Source organism: Silene latifolia, chromosome 1 (assembly GCF_048544455.1).
Source record: "Silene latifolia isolate original U9 population chromosome 1, ASM4854445v1, whole genome shotgun sequence".
Classification (NCBI taxonomy): domain Eukaryota; kingdom Viridiplantae; phylum Streptophyta; class Magnoliopsida; order Caryophyllales; family Caryophyllaceae; genus Silene; species Silene latifolia.
The window spans coordinates 22,494,868-22,516,994 of record NC_133526.1 but is presented as its reverse complement, the minus strand read 5'-3'; the positions used below and the strand labels follow the sequence as shown (position 1 = coordinate 22,516,994).

The following is a 22,127-nucleotide window of genomic DNA, read 5'->3' as shown; positions in this document are numbered from 1 at the left end:
CTTGCCCCAAGATCACATAAAGCTTTGTTGATTATAGTGTCACCAATAGTGCATGGAATGGAGAAACTTCCCGGATCCTTTAGTTTTGGAGGTGAACTTCCTTGAAGAATAGCACTACTCACTTTAGTGAAAGCAATAGTCTCAAGTTTCCGGATGGATTTCTTCTTTGTAAGAATATCTTTCATGTATTTTGCATAAGCCGAAACATGATTAATCAATTCCGTGAATGGAATCGAGACTTCCAAGTTCTTCACAATCTCCATGAACTTGCCAAGTTGTTCATCAAACTTAGGTTTAGCTTGACGACTTGGGAATGGAAGTCTAATCACAATATGCTCCTTCTCTTTAGCCTTTTCTTCATTCTTCTTTGAAACTTCTTGAATGGTGGGTTCTTCTTCCCTAGAGTTTTCCATAACTCTTTCCTTGTCACTAGCCTCCACAATGTCTTCCACAATTTGCTCCTTTGGCCCTTCATACCTTGTATCGCTCCTCAAATGGATGGCACTCACCGATTCATGTCTTGGGGAATTACTTTAATGTGGTAATTGCCCCTTTTGTCTTTGAGCGCTAGAGGATGCTAATTGAGACATTTGGGTTTCCAACATTTTGGTGTGGGCTAGGATGTTGTTGATGGTGATGTCTTTTTCTTGGCTATCTTTTTGCATTTGAGTGAAAAATTCTTGTTGGTTCTTTTGCATTTGGAGGACCGCTTTTTGAACATCAAAACCTTGGTCATTTGATTAATTGTATGGAGTTTGGTTTTGATAACCTTGGTTTTGGTTGTAATAGGGTCTTTGAGCTTGGTTTCTCATTGGAGGTGGGGTGTATGTTGGTTGAGGGTTTTGAACATTTTGGCTTTTGTATGAGAGGTTTGGATGGAATTTGGTGTCTTCATTGTAATAGTTGGAATAAGGGGTACCACTCTTGTATACTTGGAAAGTATTCACTTATTCACTTGTTCCCCTATATTCACTTTGGTCATGTCCCAAAGTTCCACAACTCTCACATACTCCATTTGGAATTGATGAAGATGCCACCATGGCATTAACATGTTCCATAGGTGATTTGGAGGCTTCTTCGAGTTTAGCCATAGCCTTCTCAAACTTCAAGTTAATGGTATTAATATGAGCACTAAGTTGAGCACCCAATTGAGTAATAGAGTCCACTTCATGCTTTCCTCCTCTAGAAGCCTTTCGAGGTCTACTATATTGTGAGTTATGGACCGCCATTTCCTCAATCTTGTTCCATGTTTGATTGTCATCAACTTCGGTGAACATACCATATCCCATATTGAGAATGTTTCGGGAGTCTTCATATAGACCATTCCAAAATTGTTGTACAAGGAACCACTAGCTAAGTCCATGATGTGGACAAGATCGGTAAGTATCCTTGAATCTCTCCCATGCTTCATACAAAGATTCCTCATCCCTTTGCTTGAACCCGGTGATTTGGGCTCTCAACATGTTAGTCTTTTCCGGAGGATAGAATTTCTTGTAGAAAGCAAGTGTCAGTTTCTTCCAAGAGTCAATACCAAGAGTAGCCTTATCTAGGCTCTTCAACCATTGTTTCGCGGAACCAATCAAAGAAAAAGTAAATAAGACCCATCGAATTTGGTCTTGAGTAACTCCGGTTTGAGAAATCGCATCACAATAGTCACAAAAGTCTCCATATGAGAATGGGGGTCTTCACTAGGCATCCCCCCAAATTGACTTCTCTCAACTAATTGTATGAATGCGGATTTTGCAATGAAATTACCGCTTAAATATTGTGGTGTAGGAGTACCATTTGGTAGGTTCTCCTCAGTTGGTACGGAATGTGATGAAAATTTAGGCATTGTGGGTTGATTTTGTGGTTGGTTATGTATTGGGTTATCCTCTCCTTCTCTTGCAAAAGGGTTGATAAACTCAATATTGTTTGGTTGAATGTCCACAATATCACCAATACCTCTCAAAGTATTTCTAGCAAGTCTTCTACTGTTGGTCAAAGTCCTTTCAATTTCAAGATCAATAAGTAACAAGTTACATTGTGATCTCCTAAACACGCAAAATATCAAACAACTTGAAAACAATTAGAACAAACCTTGAGGAGTTTTACTTCCCCGAGGTAAAGAAAGACACAACTAAAAACAATCAAAGAAAATCAAATCAAGTTAACACCGTCCCCGGCAACGGCGCCATTTTTGGTCGGTTTATTGATTTTGGTTACTTGTCGTTAAGAGTTACCTAGACCAAAACAATATTTATAACTTCACAAACTACTCTACTTTTAGTACAGAGGTAAGTAAATGTTGGATCCCAAGGGACAGGTATTGATGTAGGATTTTCGATTGCAATTGGTTGTGTCTAAGGGTGTCACAATTTGGGTTGAGGTAGGAGATCAATTAAACTAATTAACAATGTAAACAAATTAACAAAAAAAACAAGATGATTAAAATGAGATGTAAACAATTGATTAAAAGCACTAGGGTGTCATGGGTTCATAGGGGATGCATGTGATTTGATCATACAAACATGTTTTCTACTAGATGCATGCACTTATTGTTGTGATGGGATCGAGTTGATTTATATCTTACAATCCCTAGGAAGGTTTGGGTCCCGGAGCCGAATCGATTAGATTGTACAACACCTACAAGTCGACTTAACCCTCCCTATCCAACTATATGCATGGTCTAATGAGACTCGAGTTGGTTTATGTCTTACAAGTCTCAATGAAAAGATAAGTGATGGGTAAAAAATACAAGGATTCATAGGCTCGCATTTCATCAAACATAACATGTGCATAAGTTGGAATCACAAAAAGCAAGCAAATTAATTATGAAAACATATTAGATTAAGCATGAATCAATCCCCCTGTTGGTTTTCCCTAATTACCCATTAACCCTAGTTAAGGAAACTACTCACTCATTATTAAATTTAACATGTTAACAAGGTTGTCATCAAATTAACAAAGCGAAACATGATGAATGAATTAAAATGATTAACAATAATTAAAACAAGGATTAAGAGAATTATACCTATGGAGATTTCCAAATAACAAAGCAAAGAACAATAGAAGTACTTGATGATTGATGGAAGGTTGTCAATCTTCCAAATAAACCCAAATAATCTTCTAATTACCCAAAATAAAGGATGAACAATAGAGAAATTAAGGAAAGATTAAGAAATGAGATTTGTATTAATACTAAATTAAGAGATGATTATAAGATTAAGAGAGTATTAGGACTTGATTAAGATAAAATAAAATGATATTAAGATTGCTTGCTAATCTAGGTAGTACAAAGGGGGTATTTATACTAAAGATTAGGTACAAAATTAGGGTTACTAAGGGCTTAAATGACTATTAAGACTCTTAAGAAAAGTTGAGGAAGTGCTCCTCTCCAAGGAGATGCTCATTTCCGTTTTGGTGGTCTCCGGAGGATCTGCGCGTCCCGAGCGTCTAGGCAGCTGAGACGGTTGGCACTGTATAGGAATCCGAGTGGATTGTGGGAGGGACACTCGGATCATTTGGCCTCAAGACGAGCGTCTTGGCATCGGGACGCTCGGATCATGGGTCGTGGAGACGCTCGTCCTGGGTAGGGAGACGCTCGGATCACTAGTCAGTCACTTCTCTTCTTTTCTTTCCTCAACAATCCTCGGGGATCGTGTTGGGGATACAAGGATCCTTTCATCATTGCCCAAGATACTTTATTTCCTACATAGTCCTTCTAGCATTGTCTTCCCTTTGATGCTTGGTCATTGAATTTGATAAATTTAGCTCCATTTTGCCATGAAAATGCAAGGTTTGCGCTCCTTTCCTACCAAGGGAACAAAACCTCAAAGAATATGCAAAACAAGGAACTAAAGATAGTAAATGACCCAATTATACAATAAAATGCATAGGAACGAGGCTAATTCGGGGACTAAATATGCTCAAATATGAGTCACATCACAAGCTTCCCTCGATGCGTCACTCTCATGGAAATCTATAAACTCATCCCCTTCGCTATTTAGCTCCACCGTGTTCCACCATTTGATTTTTCACTCCCCTCATCTCCTCGACCATGCGCTCCACCATTAGCTCTCTCCGAATTCGGGAAAAGGATATGCATTTGGGCCCAAGAGGGGAGCATTCCCTCTTCGCTACTGTGTCCTTGCCGAGCCATTTGGTGAAATTGTGGGTATAAGGCATAGTAATTATCCACATTGGCTTCAAACTGTCGGAGATGTATGTCTTGAAGTATTCCCATCACAAAATCATCCCTAGGGAGGATGAAAGAATTCGGGTGGTTGTAAGGTTGGTATTGGAAGGGGTAAGGTGGGATCGCAACTTTTTCATTGTCATTCTTTTGTTGTTCATGTCGTTGATGTTGTGTTGGAGGTGGTGCTTGATTTGCTTGATTTATGCTTGTTGGAATGAGATAGGACGGTATTGGAGAGAGAGGGCCTCGTCTTGGTGAAATTCATGCTCATCCTTCCATTGGTAGGTGAATGGGAGTGCTCACCTTAGTAAGCCATTTGATTATCTTCCCATACCCCTCAAGGGTTATCCAATGGTGTTGCCTAAGGATTAGCTCTTCATTGATCGTTGTGTTGCCCAGAAGGGGTACATATTTATTGTTTTCATTGAATTTGGGGTTGAAAAACTTGGCAAGCCTTGTGATAAGTCGCCCATTGACAATATGTTTTACGCCATCATCGTCCCCATTCTGGAATCTAGCCTATTTCTCGAGAAGAACAAGGGGGGCGTTGAAATGGTACCCTCTCCTTCCTTGAATTTGGAGGTATGACTCCATGAAGATAAGATCAAGCTCATTCACTATTGCGGGATCTCGACGGGCAAGAAGAGTGCCGGCTAAAAATCGGTAAGTGAGCCTAATGATAGGTTTTGAATGTGAAAAGCTAAGCATTCTTTGATGTAAGAAAAATCCCGACCCGTCATTGCTCTCCAAAAGGGTGATATGCTATACTTTCTTGGTTTCGATGTTCAGGTAGGCGAAACATCAAGCCCTAGTACACTAGGGAATTCAACAAGGGTCATCATCCAGGTGGTGCTTTCTAATCAAAATTCCACACATATGGTCTTGTTCAAGGTGGTGATTTTTAGGAAGCTCAAGAACTCAAGAACCAAAGATCGATAGGTAGGCTCATGCATGTTAAATAAGGTTGAAAGACCAAACAATTCAAAGAGAGCTTTGGTTTGATGAAATATTCCAAGTTTCCTCAAAGTCTCATGGCACATAAATTTAGTGGGAAGGATATTCTTACCAAGAAGACGATGGAAAACAAGCCTTTGGACGCCATTAATGAACTATATGTTTGAAAACTCATCAAGTTTTGTAAGATCAATTATCTCTTCATGTTCCCTCCTCAAAGTATTGAGGTGAGAAGTGGGTGAGCTCCCCATCACCCTTGGTCTTCTTCTCTCTCTATGTAATGATCCTCTTGGCCTCATCTTTGAATGTAGATCTAGAATTGGACTTGTTGAATATGGAGATGTTCCTTGTGATTTAGATCTTCTTTGAAACCCTAGATTTTGGGGGATTTTCTTTTTGAGGAGTGAATGAGTGCTTGAGATATGATTTGAGTCATATGAGAGGGGGTTTTATGTTTTATAGTGGAAGAAAGGATGAGGTGTCACGAAATGTGTGGTGGGGGAGAGTTTTAATTGGCGAGAAAATGGAAGAGTGGGACGGCAGGGCGACGAGCGGATCAATCACGGAACGCTCGGATCATAACTCCTGGAGACGAGCGGTTTTTTCCTGGGACGCTCGGATTCAAGGTCAGGGGGAAATCCCAGATTTTAATAAACTAGGACGAGCGGATCTTCACTGAGACGAGCATCTTGGTTGAGACGAGCGGACTCCCCATGGGACGCTCGGATTTTCAGTCAGAGAAAATCCCCATATTTTGGAGTAGCCAGGACGCTCAGATTTCAGATGACACGAGCGACTTTCTGTAAAGAGACGAGCGTCTTAACCTGTGGACGCTCGGATACATAGTCAACGCAGTTTCTCCAACTTCCAGGTACCCCAAGACAAGCGGATAATATCCAGGACGCTCGGATACTTGCCTAGACGAGCGGATTCATACTGAGACGCTCGGGTTTCTTGTAATCTCTTCCTTTTTTGTCCTCTTCTTTCTCAATTAGTGAAAGTGCTTCATCACACTTAAATTCTTCATTCATCAAAAAGGGTTAGTGACCCTCCCTCACTTACTCTTATGGCGAGAATCATGCTTATGATAAAAATGCAATAATGTTAAAAATACAAGTAAGAAGAGTTAGTATATTTACAAACGGTGGTTTAGAGAGAACTCCACCAAACTCTCTCTTTGATGATCTTCTCATAGAGGGGGAGGTCCGAGGTAGGTGACCTCGAACTCTCCAATGAATGCTCCTTCGTAATATGGTTTAAACCTTTGGCCATTGACTTTAAATTTGCTCCCATCTTCCGACCTTATCTTGAAGTCTCCATATTTTCTTACTTCGGTGATCACATAGGGACCCATCCATCTAGAGTTCAACTTCCCGGGAAAGAGTCGTTATAGGGAGTTGAATAGAAGGACTTTGTCTCCCTTGTTCAAGGCCTTTTGCTTGATTCTCTTGTCATGAAGCAACTTTGTCCTCTCTTTGTAGATTTTGGCATTTTCATAAGATTGTAGTCGGAATTCCTCCAACTCTTGGATTTGCATCATCCTCTTTTGTCCACTTAGTTTAAGATCAAGGTTGAGAGCTTTGATTGCCCAAAAAGCTTTGTATTCTAGCTCAATTAGCAAGTGGCATGCTTTCCCATAGACAAGTTTGTAAGGGGAGGCTCCTATGGGAGTTTTATAGGCCGTCCTATAAGCCCAAAGAGCATCATCAAGCTTCATGCTCCAATCCTTACGAGTCTTGTTGACAACCTTCTCAAGAATTTGCTTGATCTCTCTATTCGAAACTTCAACTTGGCCGCTTGTTTGAGGATGATATCCCAAGCCGGTTTTATGTTGAACACCATATTTGGTCAAAAGGAATGTGAGCTTCTTTTCATGAAAATGTGTCCTTCCATCACTTATGATAGCTCTAGGGACTCCGAACCTTGGGAAGATTATCTTCTTGAAGAGTTTGGTGACCGTTTTGGCATCATCGGTCGAGGTAGCAATTGCCTCTACCCACTTTGAGACATAGTCAACGGCTACAAGAATGTACTTATTTCCATTAGATGTCACAAACGGTCCTTGGTAGTTAATTCCCCAAACATCGAAAATTTCTACTTCCAATATTCCTCGTTGTGGCATCTCATTCCTCCAAGAAATATTTCCGGTTTTTTGACAAGGATCACAATGGATAATGAATTCCCTAACATCTTCAAACTTGGTAGCCCAAAAGAAACCCGATTGGAGGACTTTAGCAATAGTCCTACGTGCTCCATGGTGTCCACCATAAGGTGATGAATGACATCCTTCCAAAACACCATGAACCTCCCATTGGGGTATGCACCTCCAGTAAAGTCCATCACTACACTCTTTGTAAAGATTGGGATCATCTCAAAAGTATCTCTTTACCTCAAACAAGAATCTCTTTCTTTGATTGTAGTTCAAATTCGGAGGAAGAACTCCTCCAACAATATAGTTAGCATAGTCGGCGAATCATGGAGTAGTATGATTCTCAAGTTGTGAATGAATGGCCATCAAAATATCATCGGGGAAAGAGTCATTGATCGGTGTCTCTCCCTCTTCATCATGAAATCGAATGCTTGACAAGTGATCTGCTACCACATTTTCGGCCCCCTTATTATCTCTTATTTCTAAGTCAAATTCTTGAAGTAGCAAAATCCATCTCAACAATCTTGGTTTTGCCTCTTTCTTTATCAAGAGATGTCGAAGAGCACGGTGATCCGAGAAAACAATCTCTTTTGATCCAAGCAAATAGGAACGGAATTTGTCTAATGCATAGACAATGGCAAGGAGTTCCTTCTTGGTAGTATCATAATTCACTTGGGTGGAATCAAGAGTCTTGCTTATATAATAGATAGCATGTAAAGCCCTTCCTACCCGTTGGCCAAGAACTGCTCCAACGGCGTAGTTACTCGCATCGCACATGATCTCAAATGGTAGTTCCCAATTTGGTGGTTGGATGATCGGTGCCGAGATTAGTGCTTCCTTAATTATACTAAAGACTTCAACACACTCATTAGTGAAGTGGAATTGGGCATTTTTAAGCAAGAGTTGAGTGAGGGGTTTCGCGATTTTTGAGAAATCTTTATAAAACGGCGATAGAAACCCGCGTGACCGAGAAAGTTTCTCACCCCTCTAACATTGACGGGAGGTGGGAGTTTCTCTATCACCTCAACTTTAGCCTTATCGACTTCGATGCCCTTTTCCGAGATTAAATGACCCAAAACAATACCTTCATTGACCATAAAGTGACACTTTTCCCAATTTAAAACGAGGCTAACATCTTCACATTTTTGCAATACAAGAGAAAGGTTATGCAAGCAAGAGTCAAAGTCTTTCCCGTAAACACTAAAATCATCCATAAAAACTCCATTATGGTTTCTAGATAGTCAGAGAAGACACTCATCATGCATCTTTGGAAAGTAGCGGGGGCATTACATAAGCCAAAAGGCATTCTCCTATATGCAAAAGTACCATAAGGGCATGTGAAGGTGGTCTTATGTTGGTCATCCGGATGTATTGGGATTTGGAAGAATCCCGAATACCCGTCAAGGTAGCAAAAGAAATTGTTAGAGGCTAACCTCTCAAGCATTTAGTCAATGAATGGTAGGGGGAAATGATCTTTTCTTGTTGCGGAATTCAATTTTCGTTAGTCAATACAAAAACGCCAACCGGTGATCTTCCTTGTGGGTATTAGCTCATTTTTATCATTTGTTACCACCGTGGTACCTCCTTTCTTGGGTACCACTTGAACGGGGCTAACCCACAAGGAATCTGATATAGGTTATATGATTCCCGCATCAAGTAATTTCATAACCTCCGCTTTTAGAACTTCTTGCATGTGGGGGTTTAATCTCCTTTGGGACTGTATAGTAGGTCTATGGTCTTCTTCTAGATGAATTCTATGCATGCAAAAATTGGGACTTATCCCCTTAAGATCATCTAGACTATAACCTATAGCCTTTTTATGTTGTTTTAGCACATCAAGCAAACTTTTCAATTGGTTCTTGTTGGGCCCTAAATTATCCTGCCTAACCTGAATAGGCCAGACAACAGCCAAGGACAATTCCCAGGCCAAAGATAACTAAAATCAGGCATTACTTCAACTCGGATAGGCACCAAGCAGGAATTGATAAAAGACAGGCGAAAGACAACCAGCAGCCTGAAAAGGAAAAGCACCAGGCTACTTCAGGCTACAAACAGGCAGTTTATGTATATTCCCTACAAAAAAGGAAGACCAATTCAAGAAGCCAAAAGATATAAGAAGCAGTCAAAGCAACGGCTAGTCTAAAGGCAACCACCTCCGAGTAAATAGGGCACATCCCCTATTTACCAGGAAAACCTAAACGGCACAAAAACATTTGGAAATAACCACCTATAAATAGAAAGGAGGAGAAGACAAGAAGCATTATCTGAAAGACCATCACTTTTACTCATATTCTTTGTATTCTTAAGCTATATATTCGCCTGTCACGCCTGATATAACAATACTCTGTCAGGCTACCTAAAATCATAGTAACAATCACTCCTGGCTTGGTGCCCGTGGTTTTTTCCCTTATTCCCAGGGTTTTTCCACGTATAAATCCTTGTGTCATTATTTATTAATTTGTTTTACATTTAATTATACCAATCAGGCGAGTTATTCGAGTTAGATCACCCTACACATAAATCCCTGGCGGGACGCTCTAGATCAATAAAAATCCTGCTAAAACAATTGGCGCCCACCGTGGGGCATCTAACTCAAAAATAATCAAAAGCCCACCATCAAATACCACAGAAAACTAAGAAAAAATGGCAGGAGATAGCATTGAGCAACAATTAGTCTTGCCAAACAACGATTGTTGGAGATGGAACAATGAAACAAAAAATGATCCAGTGAAGTGAAGTGGCAAAATTGAAAGAATCAGAATCCAGCCTAAAGATACAGCTGGGAGAAAAAGCTTCAGGATCAAAATTGAAAGTCCAGCCTGGCACACCATTCTCCTCCATCATAAGGAACATTGACTTCTCCAATATTGGTACTCCAACTCCATCAAAATCCAAAGCAGGAGAAGAAATGGACTCAGGAGAACTCCAAAATCAAGAACTCCAAGACCAGACTAACACACCATTATGATGGCTATGCTCCAGAAATCCAAAAACTTCACGAGAGATTTGAAAAGATCCCAGGAGTTCCTACCCCAAATGAAGAAGCAAATCCAGAAAGCTATGCCGATTCTCCCTTCGTGGATGAAATAGCAAAAATAGACTCGCTAAAGAAATTTGTGATTCCCTCAATGAGAATCTATGATGGAACCACGGATCCACAAAACCATGTTGCCTATTACAAGCAAAGGATCTTTGGCAAAGCATCAATTCCCAGTGAACTACGTCAAGTCTGCATGTGTAAGGGATTTGGAACAACTCTGAACGGACCTGCCCTGCAATGGTACATAAACCTGCCAAATGGAAGCATCAAGTCCTTTGCTGACCTGGTCAATTCTTTCAATCATCAGTTTGCCAGCAGCAGGGAACTAGAAAAGAGATCCAGTGACCTGTACAGGGTTAAACAGAAGCCTGGAGAATCCATCAGATCATACATGACAAGATTCAACAAAGAAAAAGTGTCAATCCCCAGATGTGATGTTGGAACAGCCGTTGAAGCTTTCACGCAAGGGCTACCCCGGACAAAGTGACTTCTACGATGAAATGACCATGAAGCCCTGTCATACCTTTGAAGATGTCCAAGCATTAGCCATAGGCTATATCAGGCTGGAAGAAGACAAAGGCTACAAGGCAAGATAATGCGACAACAACTCAGGATATGACAAAACCAACAGGAAAAGCTTTAACAACAAAGGAAGCAGTTCCAGGCCATCTCCTACACAAGACCCGACGGATCGAAGTCAACTATACACATGAACAACGAGGTAACTCCTATACTTATCCTCCTGTCCAGGAATATAACTTCTCTGTTGACATTGCAGGATTAATCAAGAGGCTTGGCCATATGGGAGACATTGTCAAGTGGCCAAAGAAGTCAGACAACCCCAACTCAAGAAAGGACACCACCAGGTGGTGTGAATTTCACATGGACATAGGTCACACAACAGAAGAATGCCTGGGATTACGGAGACAAGTGGCTTACCTGCTAAAGAAAGGATACCTGAAAGACTTGATGCAAACAAAGAACAGGGAAGATGACGGAACAAGAAGAAACACAGAAAGGCAACAACGTGACCTACCCCCTGCACCACCCATTTATGAAGTCAAATTCATCAATGGAGGATCAGAAATTTGTGGCCTGACCAGTTCAGCTGCTAAGAAAATTGCCAGGGAGTCAAAAATGAAATCTCCTTTTAAATCTATCAATTTACCTCAAATTACTTTTGACGACACGATATGCGGGGCATTCCGGACCTCCACCATGACACTGGTAATCACCATGCAAATAGGGACCGCACGTGTCATGAGAATCCTGGTAGATGGAGGCGATTGATAAACCTGATCATGCTTGATGTCCTTAAAGCAATGAAGATTGATGAAAGCCAAATAATAAAGAAGTCTAATGTCCTAGTAGGATTCAGTGGAGAAACAAGAAACACATTGGGAGAAATACACCTGCCCACATACGTGGAAGGAGTATCTTCATATGAAAGATTTGGAGTCTGGATCGCCTGTCATCCTATAATGCCATATTAGGAAGACCATGGATCCACAACGTGAGAGCCATACCCTCCACCTATCACCAATGCATTAAAATTCCAACAGAATGGGGAGTAGCAACCATTAAAGGTGAACAAAAATCGCCGGGAATGTTATACTCGAGTCACTAAAGCCTTCCAAGGCGGGTAAGTCCCTCGCCTAGCAATTACAGTACCACTGTCGGGACAACTCATGTGGCAGAAACCAAAATGGAAACCGATCAAGTAATTTTAGACCCGAGTACCCGACAGGCACGTCTTGGTAGGATCGATGTCCCCGATCATATCAGGCCGAATTAGTAAATTTTCTTAGAGGTAAATCTTCATGTTTTGCCTGGTCACATTTTGATATGACCGGAATAGATGCCAATATTATTACACATAAACTAAATGTTGATGAGTCTTATAAGCCTGTCCAGCAGAAAAGAAGAAAGTTTGCCGCTGAAAGACATGCCATCATCAATGAAGAAGTAGACAAACTATTGGACATGGGGATGATAAGAGAAGTCATGTACCCTAGCTGGCTAGCCAACGTAGTGGTGGTTCAGAAGAAGAATGGCAAGTGGAGAGTTTGTGTAGATTACACAGACCTCAATAAAGCATGTCCAAAAGACCCATTTCCACTCCCACACATAGACGCAATGGTGGATGCTACAGCAGGACATGAACTCCTGACATTCATGGATGCCTCAAGTGGATTCAACCAAATCAAGATGCACCCATCTCGATCGGGGAACATCTTTGCATTTATCACGGAAAGGGGCATATCTGCTACACAAAGAATGCCCTTTGGCACGAAAAATGCGGGGGCAACATACCAACGCCTGGTCAATACAATGTTTAAAGACCAAATAGGGGACACCATGGAAGTCTATATTGATGACATGGTAGTCAAATCAAAGAAAGTCAAGATCATGTAAGGGACTTGAAAATGACCTTTAAAATCCTAGAAGATTTCAATATGAAACTCAACCCATCCAAATGCCATTTCGGGGTATCCTCAGGAAAATTCCTGGGGTACATGGTGACCAAAAGAGGAATAGAAGCTAGCCCAGAACAAATAAGAGCCATACTAGAACTGGAATCCCCCAAGTCAGTCAAAGATATTCAAAACCGACATGACGAGTTGCGACCACTGAATAGATTCATTTCCGGATCATCGGTGAGATGCAAGGCATTCTATGACCTACTCGGGAAGAACAAAGCATTCAAATGGTTGCACGAACACGAGTCGGCCTTCCAGAGCTCAAAACATACCGACTACACCTCCGCTACTTGCCAAACCAGACAAAGGAGAACCCCTGACGGTCTACCTATCTGTCACAGAAACAGCAGTAAGTGGAGTCCTGACCAAAGAAATTGATGGCCAACAGCATCCAGTCTACTATGTAAGTAAAAGTCTTCTAGATGCAGAAACCAGGTATGGCCTACTTGAAAAATATGTACTTGCTTTAGTAATGTCCTGCACTAAACTTCGACCTTATTTTGAAAGTCACCCAATCATTGTAAGAACCAACTTGCCTATCAAATCTGTCCTGAGAAAGCCTGAGTTGTCAGGCAGAATGGCAAAATGGTCAGTACAAATCAGCACCTATGATATAACCTTTGAACCCAGGACATCAATTAAATCTCAGGCACTAGCAGACTTCGTGGCTGAATTCAGTCCTACCCTAGAACCAGACCTCATAAAAGAGGTCAATCTTCTTGACACCCAAAAAACAGACCAGGAATGGACTCTCCATGTAGATGGGGCAACAAATATGAAAGGCACTGGCCTAGGATTAGTCCTAAAATCACCACAGGGAGACCTGATTGCACAGGCTATTAGTTGTGAGTTCAAAGCCACGAATAATGAGGCTGAATATGAAGCCCCGATTCTTTGGATTAAAGGTATGTATAGAACTCGGTGTAGCAAACCTCAAGGTAAAAACTGACTCTCTCTTAATTTCCAATCAAGTTAAAGGAGTATATGCTGCAAAAGATTCAAAGATGATACTCTATTTGGAATATGTCAAAAACCTTTGCAAAAAATTCAAAACCTTTGACATTGACCAAATACCAAGGGACTTAAATACCCAGGCGGATGCCCTAGCGACTGGGATCAAATTTCAGACCTGCTTTGTGTTTGACAAAATACCCATCGTCCACTGCTGGAACCAACCATAGAAAGGCACGAACAAATTTGCCCTATCCTGGAAGATACAAATTCTGGACTAAACCTTACTATGATTGGTTCCTACAAGGGATACTCCCTACAAATAAAAACGAAGCAAGGGCCCTGAAAATCAAAGCATCCACCTATACCATTATAAATAACACCTTGTTTAAAAAGTCTCAGGCTGGACCTTACTTACGTTGCCTGGAACCAAATGAAGCCAGCCAAGTCATAGAAGACATACATAATGGATACTGCGGAAATCATAAAGGTGGAAGGAGCCTGGCAAGCAAAATTCTCAGGACAGGCTACTTCTGGCCAACCCGAGAGTGATCGCATAGCATACAGCTCAAAATGTGAAGCATGTCAAATCCATTCCCCTTATATCCATCAACCATCAGAACTACTACATTCCATCTCGGCCCCCTGGCCATTCATGAAATGGGGCATGGACATAGTAGGGAAGCTACCTCAGGCGCCTGGACAAAAAGTCTTCATGCTAGCAATGACTGACTACTTTTCCAAATGGATAGAGGCAGACTCTTACAGGCAAGTCAAAGAAAAAGATGTCATATCATTTATCAAGAGGAATATCATATGTAGATATGGAATACCTTCAGAAATAGTCTGTGATAATGGGACACAATTTGTGGGAAAGAGAAAGACTAATTTCAGTGCACAATGGAATATCAATTTAGTCACATCTACACTAGGCTACCCTAAAGCCAACGGCCAAGCAGAATCAAGCAACAAAATAGTAATCAGTTGCTTGAAGAAAAAGCTGAAAAGAAGAAAAGGAAGATGGGCAGAAGAGCTTCCCCTAGTCCTATGGGCCGACGGGACCACACCCAAGCGACCCACAGGCCAAACACCATATTCCCTGGTATATGGTGCGAAGCGATAATACCAAGCAGAAATTCATGTGCCAACTACCGAAGCGACTGAACACAATAGAAGAGAACAGTCCCCTATTGCAAGATAACCTACTCTTAAAAGAACCGAGAGATGCGGCCAAAGTCGGGTTAGCCGCCTACCCAACAGACAAAGGCTGGCAGGAGTTATAACAAAAATGTCAACATCAGAGTATTCAAAGAAGGAGACCTGGTATTAAGGAAAGTTTTCCCCAACACCAGAGAAAAGAACGCAGGCAAACTAGCCCCTACATGGGAAGGCCCGTACTTAATTGATTCAATAGTGGGACAGGGAGCTTACAGGCTACAAACTTTGGAAGGAGAAATGATCCCCAGATCTTGGAACATTTCCCACTTAAAACTATTTCATATCTGAGAAGCAGGTAAAACTACCCACCCTATATACATGTGCTAAGTTTCATACCTGCTATGTGCTAAGTTCCCACCTAAAACTATTTCATACCTGCTATGTGCTAAGTTACTTGCCTGTTATTCTTAATTTCACCTAAAACTTTATTTCAAATCCTGAAAACTTGTTTTACGCCTTTTTTTCACTTATTATGTTATACTTTAGGCTTAAACAAATGTTCAGGATTGAGGGCCACTCCACCCAACCTGAACAGCATTTCTAAAAATGCTCTAATTTGGCACCGCCGCTCGACCCGAAAATTAAAGCGAGCTCAAGTACATAAAAAGACAAGTACAAAGGTGGAATAGACCATAGTACTTGTCAAAGAAGCCCTCCGACAGTGAGGGCCATAAGCCCTCCTGACCGGCAACCACCCTCATTCTTAAAAGCCCTCCTGACAGGCAGATAAAGCCACCATTTCCCATAAACACAGGAATGAGGGCCATAAGCCCTCCTGACAGGCATTACTCTAACAAAAAATATCACATGAATGTACAGGTACAAATTCCAGTCAAAAACAGCAAGAAAATCAAGGAAAGGATATATATATTAAAACCTACCCAGGAATACACCCTCCCGGCGGGGAAGAACACACCGTTTATCCGGCAAAGCCAACAAAAACCAAAACAAATCCTAAATTATTTGTTCCGGGAACATCCCCCCCTGAATAGGCCAAAACAACACAAAATCCCACAAAAAAAAAAAATCAAACTAGCCCACCTTGGACACGATGTAGCAGAACCAATCCCCTCATCAGCAGCCTCCTCTTCTTCATCTCCATCCCCTTCAACATCACTATTTTTCCCTTTGGATGGAGGAGAGTCCACCTCCTCGTCAGCATGCAACTTACAAAGCTCAGGATAAGTGGTATTGAGATCAGCCAATTCCTGATCAGGATTCCAAAAAGGCCTGACTTCAGCAGGCTCTTTCATGGCATCCACACGACCCTTGCCAAAGAAATACAATGCAGCATCTTTATACCGGCCCGGACCTCATCCTCTCTCTGACCAATTCTTCATTTACCTTTAATCGCTCCGCATAGCCTTTGTTTTTCAGCCTTCAATTCTTCCTGGGCAATATCAAACTTAGCCTGAAGAGCTTTCAAGGCATCCTGAGCGATTTCACTTAGCGAGACTCCACCAAAGAACCGAGCCTTTCTGCCTCATTATCCTCCTTCAATGAATGATTCTCGGCCTTGGACACCTCCAAATCGGCTTTAAACTTGTCAAGCATCTTTCTTCAAGATTTGTACCTCCCAATCAAAGGCATTTTTAGACCATGGATGATTCCGGTTGTGAGCACTCCTCAAAGACATCATTAACATTCTAAAACAAAAGAAAATGCCCATCTAAGCCACAAAAAAAAAACACACACAAAAACCCACAACAAACAAAGACAAAAAATATATACCTCCTGAAGCATGGTAACCAAGTTGCGCAAAGCATAATCCTCGGAACGATACATAGCGGCCAAAGCACGAGCGAAGCTTCCTCCGCTGGTACTTGAAATAAGGATCATCAACCACAAAAGCCCGAGCCTGAATTTGATCCTTAGCAAACCGGACCTCATCCATACGAGCCCCGACTCCCCGACCTCATGAACTCCTCCCAAAGACTCATCCACTCTCTTCCTCTTCTCGGGACGATCACTTTCACCCACAATCTTTTCGGGCGACACCAACCGAGCCCCCGCACTGATTCCCGAATTTGAACAAAGACTATTACTCCCCGTTGCCTCACTTTGCTCTTTGACTTCTCCCCGTAATTTGAGAAACCCCGCCTTCACCAAAGACAGACCAAAACTAGCAATTCGGCGCGAAGCCCTGGTAGCCGCACGACGAGTTTCTAAATCAAGCAATATAAGCATGAATCCAATACAGAAACAGAATGACAAACAAGCAAAAGAACTTACTCCCCGACGAAGATGCCCCTGGAACCTTAGTGCTCTTCACAGGCTTATAAGTGCTCAACTTAGCCTTCTTAAAACGAGGCATAGCGGCTTGCCCCAGACAGGCAGGCCAAGCCCTCTCCTCTTCAGCAACGCCATAAATCTGCTATCCGGTCACCGAGTGAGGCCCCTCAAAGATCGGGATCATTCACCCAGTCATTTACTAAAAAGCACGGGCAAAGTAAGTAAACTCTCCAAAAAATATTATTACCAAACCAAAAAATAATGCAGGAAAGAAAGATTACCTCCTTCAACAATTTGGGTAATTAAGATAGTCCAGGTCGGGGGCAATTGAGTCACCTTGATAAACATATAAGTTTGAGCCCACCTTTATCATCCCCTGAATCAAAATTGGTGATCGGGTGAGCCATCTTTGACCGACTCGAAAATTAAACCTCCCAGTAGAATGACTCTTCAGGTGATAGACATTCTTAAAATCATCTAGGGTAATAACCAACTTATGCTTAGAACATAAATGCTCAATAGAATGGACAATCTTCCAAACCATTGGCATGAGTTGAAACGGAGGAACCCTAATAGCCCTAATCACCTCAGTCATAAAAGGAGAAAGGGGAAGTTGACCACCACCCCTGAAAGCCCACTCAAAAATACAGAACCAACCCGGGCTACTCCAATTAGCCCTGATAGGACCATTCTCAGGAATCCAAACCTCAGCCCCATGAGGAATGAGACCCCTGCCTTTTATATAATGCTCAAAAGCAGGTTTCAGTTGATTAGCCTCATGGAAAGAGACTGCCAAAGCCTTATTAGGAGAATACTCAACCCCCTTATAAGACATAGAGAATCTCCGGAGGAGGAACAACCTCCACCACATCATCCTCGGGGATGACATCAGGGACCCCCTCAACCTCAGCAGAAACCATCTCAACTTCAACAGGAACTTTTTCGACCTCGGCAGAGCTTTTGAAAGTCTTTGTCTTTCTCCGCCACCAGCCATATATTATTTTTGGGAAATGAATTTTTTACAAAGGGAGAATTTTTAGAAAGAGAAAGAAGAAAGTTAGAGATTGGAATGTGAAGACATACACGGAATAAGCAGGATATTTATAGCCGCAAAACTATAACGGCTAGGAAAGCAAGTGGTTAAGATCAATCATGACTCTCCTAGGGTTTTGTGAACCTACCCTATTTATGGCAAGTAACCGTTACAAGAAGTTGAATCAAACACAAATTCTGAATCCGATAGAAAGTCCCTGCACAAATCACTTGCCTGGCCCAAATTTTTATCTCCTCATTCCTGGCCAGACCCAATAAAGGAATAAGCAGATAAGGGGCAATTGTTGGGCCCTAAATTATCCTGCCTGACCTGAATAGGCCAGACAACAGCCAAGGACAATTGCCAGGCCAAAGATAACTAAAATCAGGCATTACTTCAATGCGGATAGGCACCAAGCAGGAATTGATAAAAGACAGGCGAAAGACAACCAGCAACCTGAAAAGGAAAAGCACCAGGCTACTTCAGGCTACAAACAGGCAGTTTATGTATATTCCCTACAAAAAAGGAAGACCAATTCAAGAAGCCAAAAGATATAAGAAGCAGTCAAAGCAACGGCTAGTCTAAAGGCAACCACCTCCGAGTAAATAGGGCACATCCCCTATTTACCAGGAAAACCTAAACGGCACAAAAACATTTGGAAATAACCACCTATAAATAGAAAGGAGGAGAAGACAAGAAGCATTATCTGAAAGACCATCACTTTTACTCATATTCTTTGTATTCTTAAGCTATATATTCGCCTGTCACGCCTGATATAACAATACTCTGTCAGGCTACCTAAAATCATAGTAACAATCACTCCTGGCTTGGTGCCCGTGGTTTTTTCCCTTATTCCCAGGGTTTTTCCACGTATAAATCCTTGTGTCATTATTTATTAATTTGTTTTACATTTAATTATACCAATCAGGCGAGTTATTCGAGTTAGATCACCCTACACATAAATCCCTGGCAGGACGCTCTAGATCAATAAAAATCCTGCTAAAACAGTTCTCATCAAGTTTGTCATTAACAATCACGGGTTTAGTTTTAGATTTATCAAGGTAAGCATATTTCAAATTTGGGGGAAGGGGTTTTAGAGTTGGAATTTGTACCTCACTTTCTTCCATTGAAGATTCATTAAGGACTTGCTCCATTTCCATTAGACATTCCATTCTCATGGCGTATTCAACTTGTTCCTCATGCTCACTAATCTCATCATACTAAAATTCCATGACAAATTCATCTAACTCCTTGGCTTGTATGATATCATCTTCGGTTGCTTGTTCTTCTTCTATAGATTGAGAAGCTTCCACAAGAATGTCATGTACTAATACGGATTGCTCGTAAGTAAGTTCTTTGTTGGCTAGGATGGCCTCAAGGAGATCTACTTCTAATTCCCAATGCATATTTTTGGCCTCACTTGCTTCAAAGGCTTCCAATGCTTGCATGGGGTCTTTGAAGAAAGGTATACTCAGGTGGTCCTCAACAAAACAATCTATAATATCCATCTTGAAAAATGTACTAAGAGAAAAAGATGAGAAGTACCTTGAGGAGTTTTACTTCCCCAAGGTAAAGAGAGACACAACTAAAAACAATTAAAGAAAATCAAATCAAGTTAACACCTTTCCCGGCAACGATGCCATTTTTGGTTCGAGAGTGAGACTCGTCGTCAAAAGTTACCCTACCAAAAGAATATTTATAACTCTATAAACTACTCTTAGTAAAGAAGCAAGTAAAGGTCGGATCCCAAGAGACGGGTATTGATGTAGGATTTTTAATTGTAAGTGGTTGTGTCTTAGGGTGTCACTATTTGGGGTTGAGATAGGAGATCAATTAAAACTAATCAATAAAAACAAAGCAAGATGATTAAAATGAGATGTAAACAATTGATTAAAAAGCACTAGGGTGTCATGGGTTCATAGGGGATTCATGGGATTTGATCATACAAACATGTTCTCAAATTATAAGCAAGCAATTATTGTTGTGATGAGATCGAGTTAGTGTATATCTTACAATCCCTAAAAAGGTTTGGGTCCCAGAGCCGAATCGATTAGATTGTACAACACCTACAAGTCGACTTATTTCTTCCTATTTAACTATATGCATGGTCTAATGAGACTCGAGTTGGTTTATGTCTTACAAGTCTCATTGAAAAGATAAGTGATGGGTAAAAAATGCAAGGATTCATGGGCTCGCATTTTATCAAACATAACATGTGCATAAGTGAAATTACAACAAGCAAGCAAATAAATTATGTGTACATATTAGATTAAGTATGAATCTTTCCCCATGTTGGTTTCCCCTAATTGCCCATTAACCCTAACTAAGGAAACTACTCACTCATTATCAAGTCAAGCATGCTAACAAGGTTGTCAATCATACTGGCAAGGCAAAACATGATGAATGAATGGAAATGATTAACAATAATTAACACAAGGATTAATAGAATTATACCTATGGAGATTCCACAACAATAATGCAAAGAATAGTAGAAGTACTTGATGATTGATAGAAGGTTGTCAATCTCCCAATAAACCCAAATGATCTTCTAATTACCCAAAATAAAAGATGAACAATAGAGAAATTAAGGAAAGATTAAATGTTGAGATTTGTATTAAGACAAGATTAAGAGTTGATTACAAGATTAAAATGAGATTAAGATTGTATTAAGATAGCCTGTTAATCTAGGTAGTACAAAGGGGTATGTATACTAAAGATTAGGGACAAAAATTAGGGTTACTTAGAGCTTAAATGACTATTAAGACCCTTAAGAAAAGTTGAGGAAATGCTCCTCTCCAAGGAAATGAGCATCTCCATTTTGCTAGTCCCGTATGGATACGCTCGTCCCGAGCGGCTTGGAAGCTGGCATGATGGTTTCTGTCCTCTTATCCGAGCGAATCATAGAGGAGACGCTCGGATCCTGTAGCTTCAAGACGAGCGTCTTGAGGTCGGGACGCTCGGATTCTGGGTGGAGGGAGACGCCCGGATTGCTAACAATCCGCTCGGATCCTGGGTCAGAAAACTTCTCTTCTCTTCATTCTTCAACAATCCGCGGGGATCTTGTTGAGGATGCAAGGAACTTTTCATCATTGCCCAATCTACTTTATTATCTACATATGCCTTCTATTATCGTCTTCCCTTTAATTCTTGGTCATTGGATGCGATCAATTTAGCTCCATTTTGCCATGTAAATGCAAGGTTTGCACTCCTATCCTACCAAGTGTGGACATGGGCCACGGGGGAGTTTGGGAAACAAGCGTTTGCATTTGTGGAGTCGCCACCAATTTTTATAGGAAATTGGAACCGTTCGAATACCTCGTGTCATGTCAAGACACAAAGTAGTGACATGAACACTAAGAACTCGTTACCCTTAGCATTCTATGTTTAGAATGACTCTCGTGGATGCCAATGAACACGGATGTTCACAGAGATCTGGAGTAAGGGGTGAGGGTACGTATTAGGAAGCTCTTTTGATCGAACACCTAATCCTGCCCGCCTCGATAGCGGCCTCTACTAATGATTAGGAAATTTATTCATACTCGATATGTTGTCGATTATATGCATGCAATGCAACAAACAACGTTTTAATCCTAGCATGTGAAGATTAACTAAGTCGGTGAAAAGTTAATTAGCACTCATTAATGTCGAAGTAGGGTTTAGATTAATTACATGTGAAAACAAGTAAATAAATCATCCATGATAAAATACAATAAGTAAATAAAGAAATAAATTACAATGATTTAACTGATTTACGTCATAAACATGCCCAAAAGAGTTTTAGAAATAAAAGAAAAGAATAAATAAAATAAGGAAAATTAGAAAATTGGAAAAATAAGGAAATTGGAAAATAAGGAAATTTGGAAAACAAGGAATTTTGGAAAACAAGGAATTTT

At 41.0% G+C, this 22,127-nt stretch overlaps 1 non-coding gene across 1 annotated transcript; it reads left to right on the top strand.

Annotated features, from left to right (window-relative positions):
• The first annotated feature begins 1,356 nt into the window (after positions 1-1,356).
• LOC141619681 (small nucleolar RNA R71) lies at positions 1,357-1,463 on the top strand. The gene has a single exon (XR_012531782.1). It is a non-coding gene; the product is annotated as a small nucleolar RNA R71 (small nucleolar RNA).
• The last annotated feature ends 20,664 nt before the right edge of the window (positions 1,464-22,127 follow it).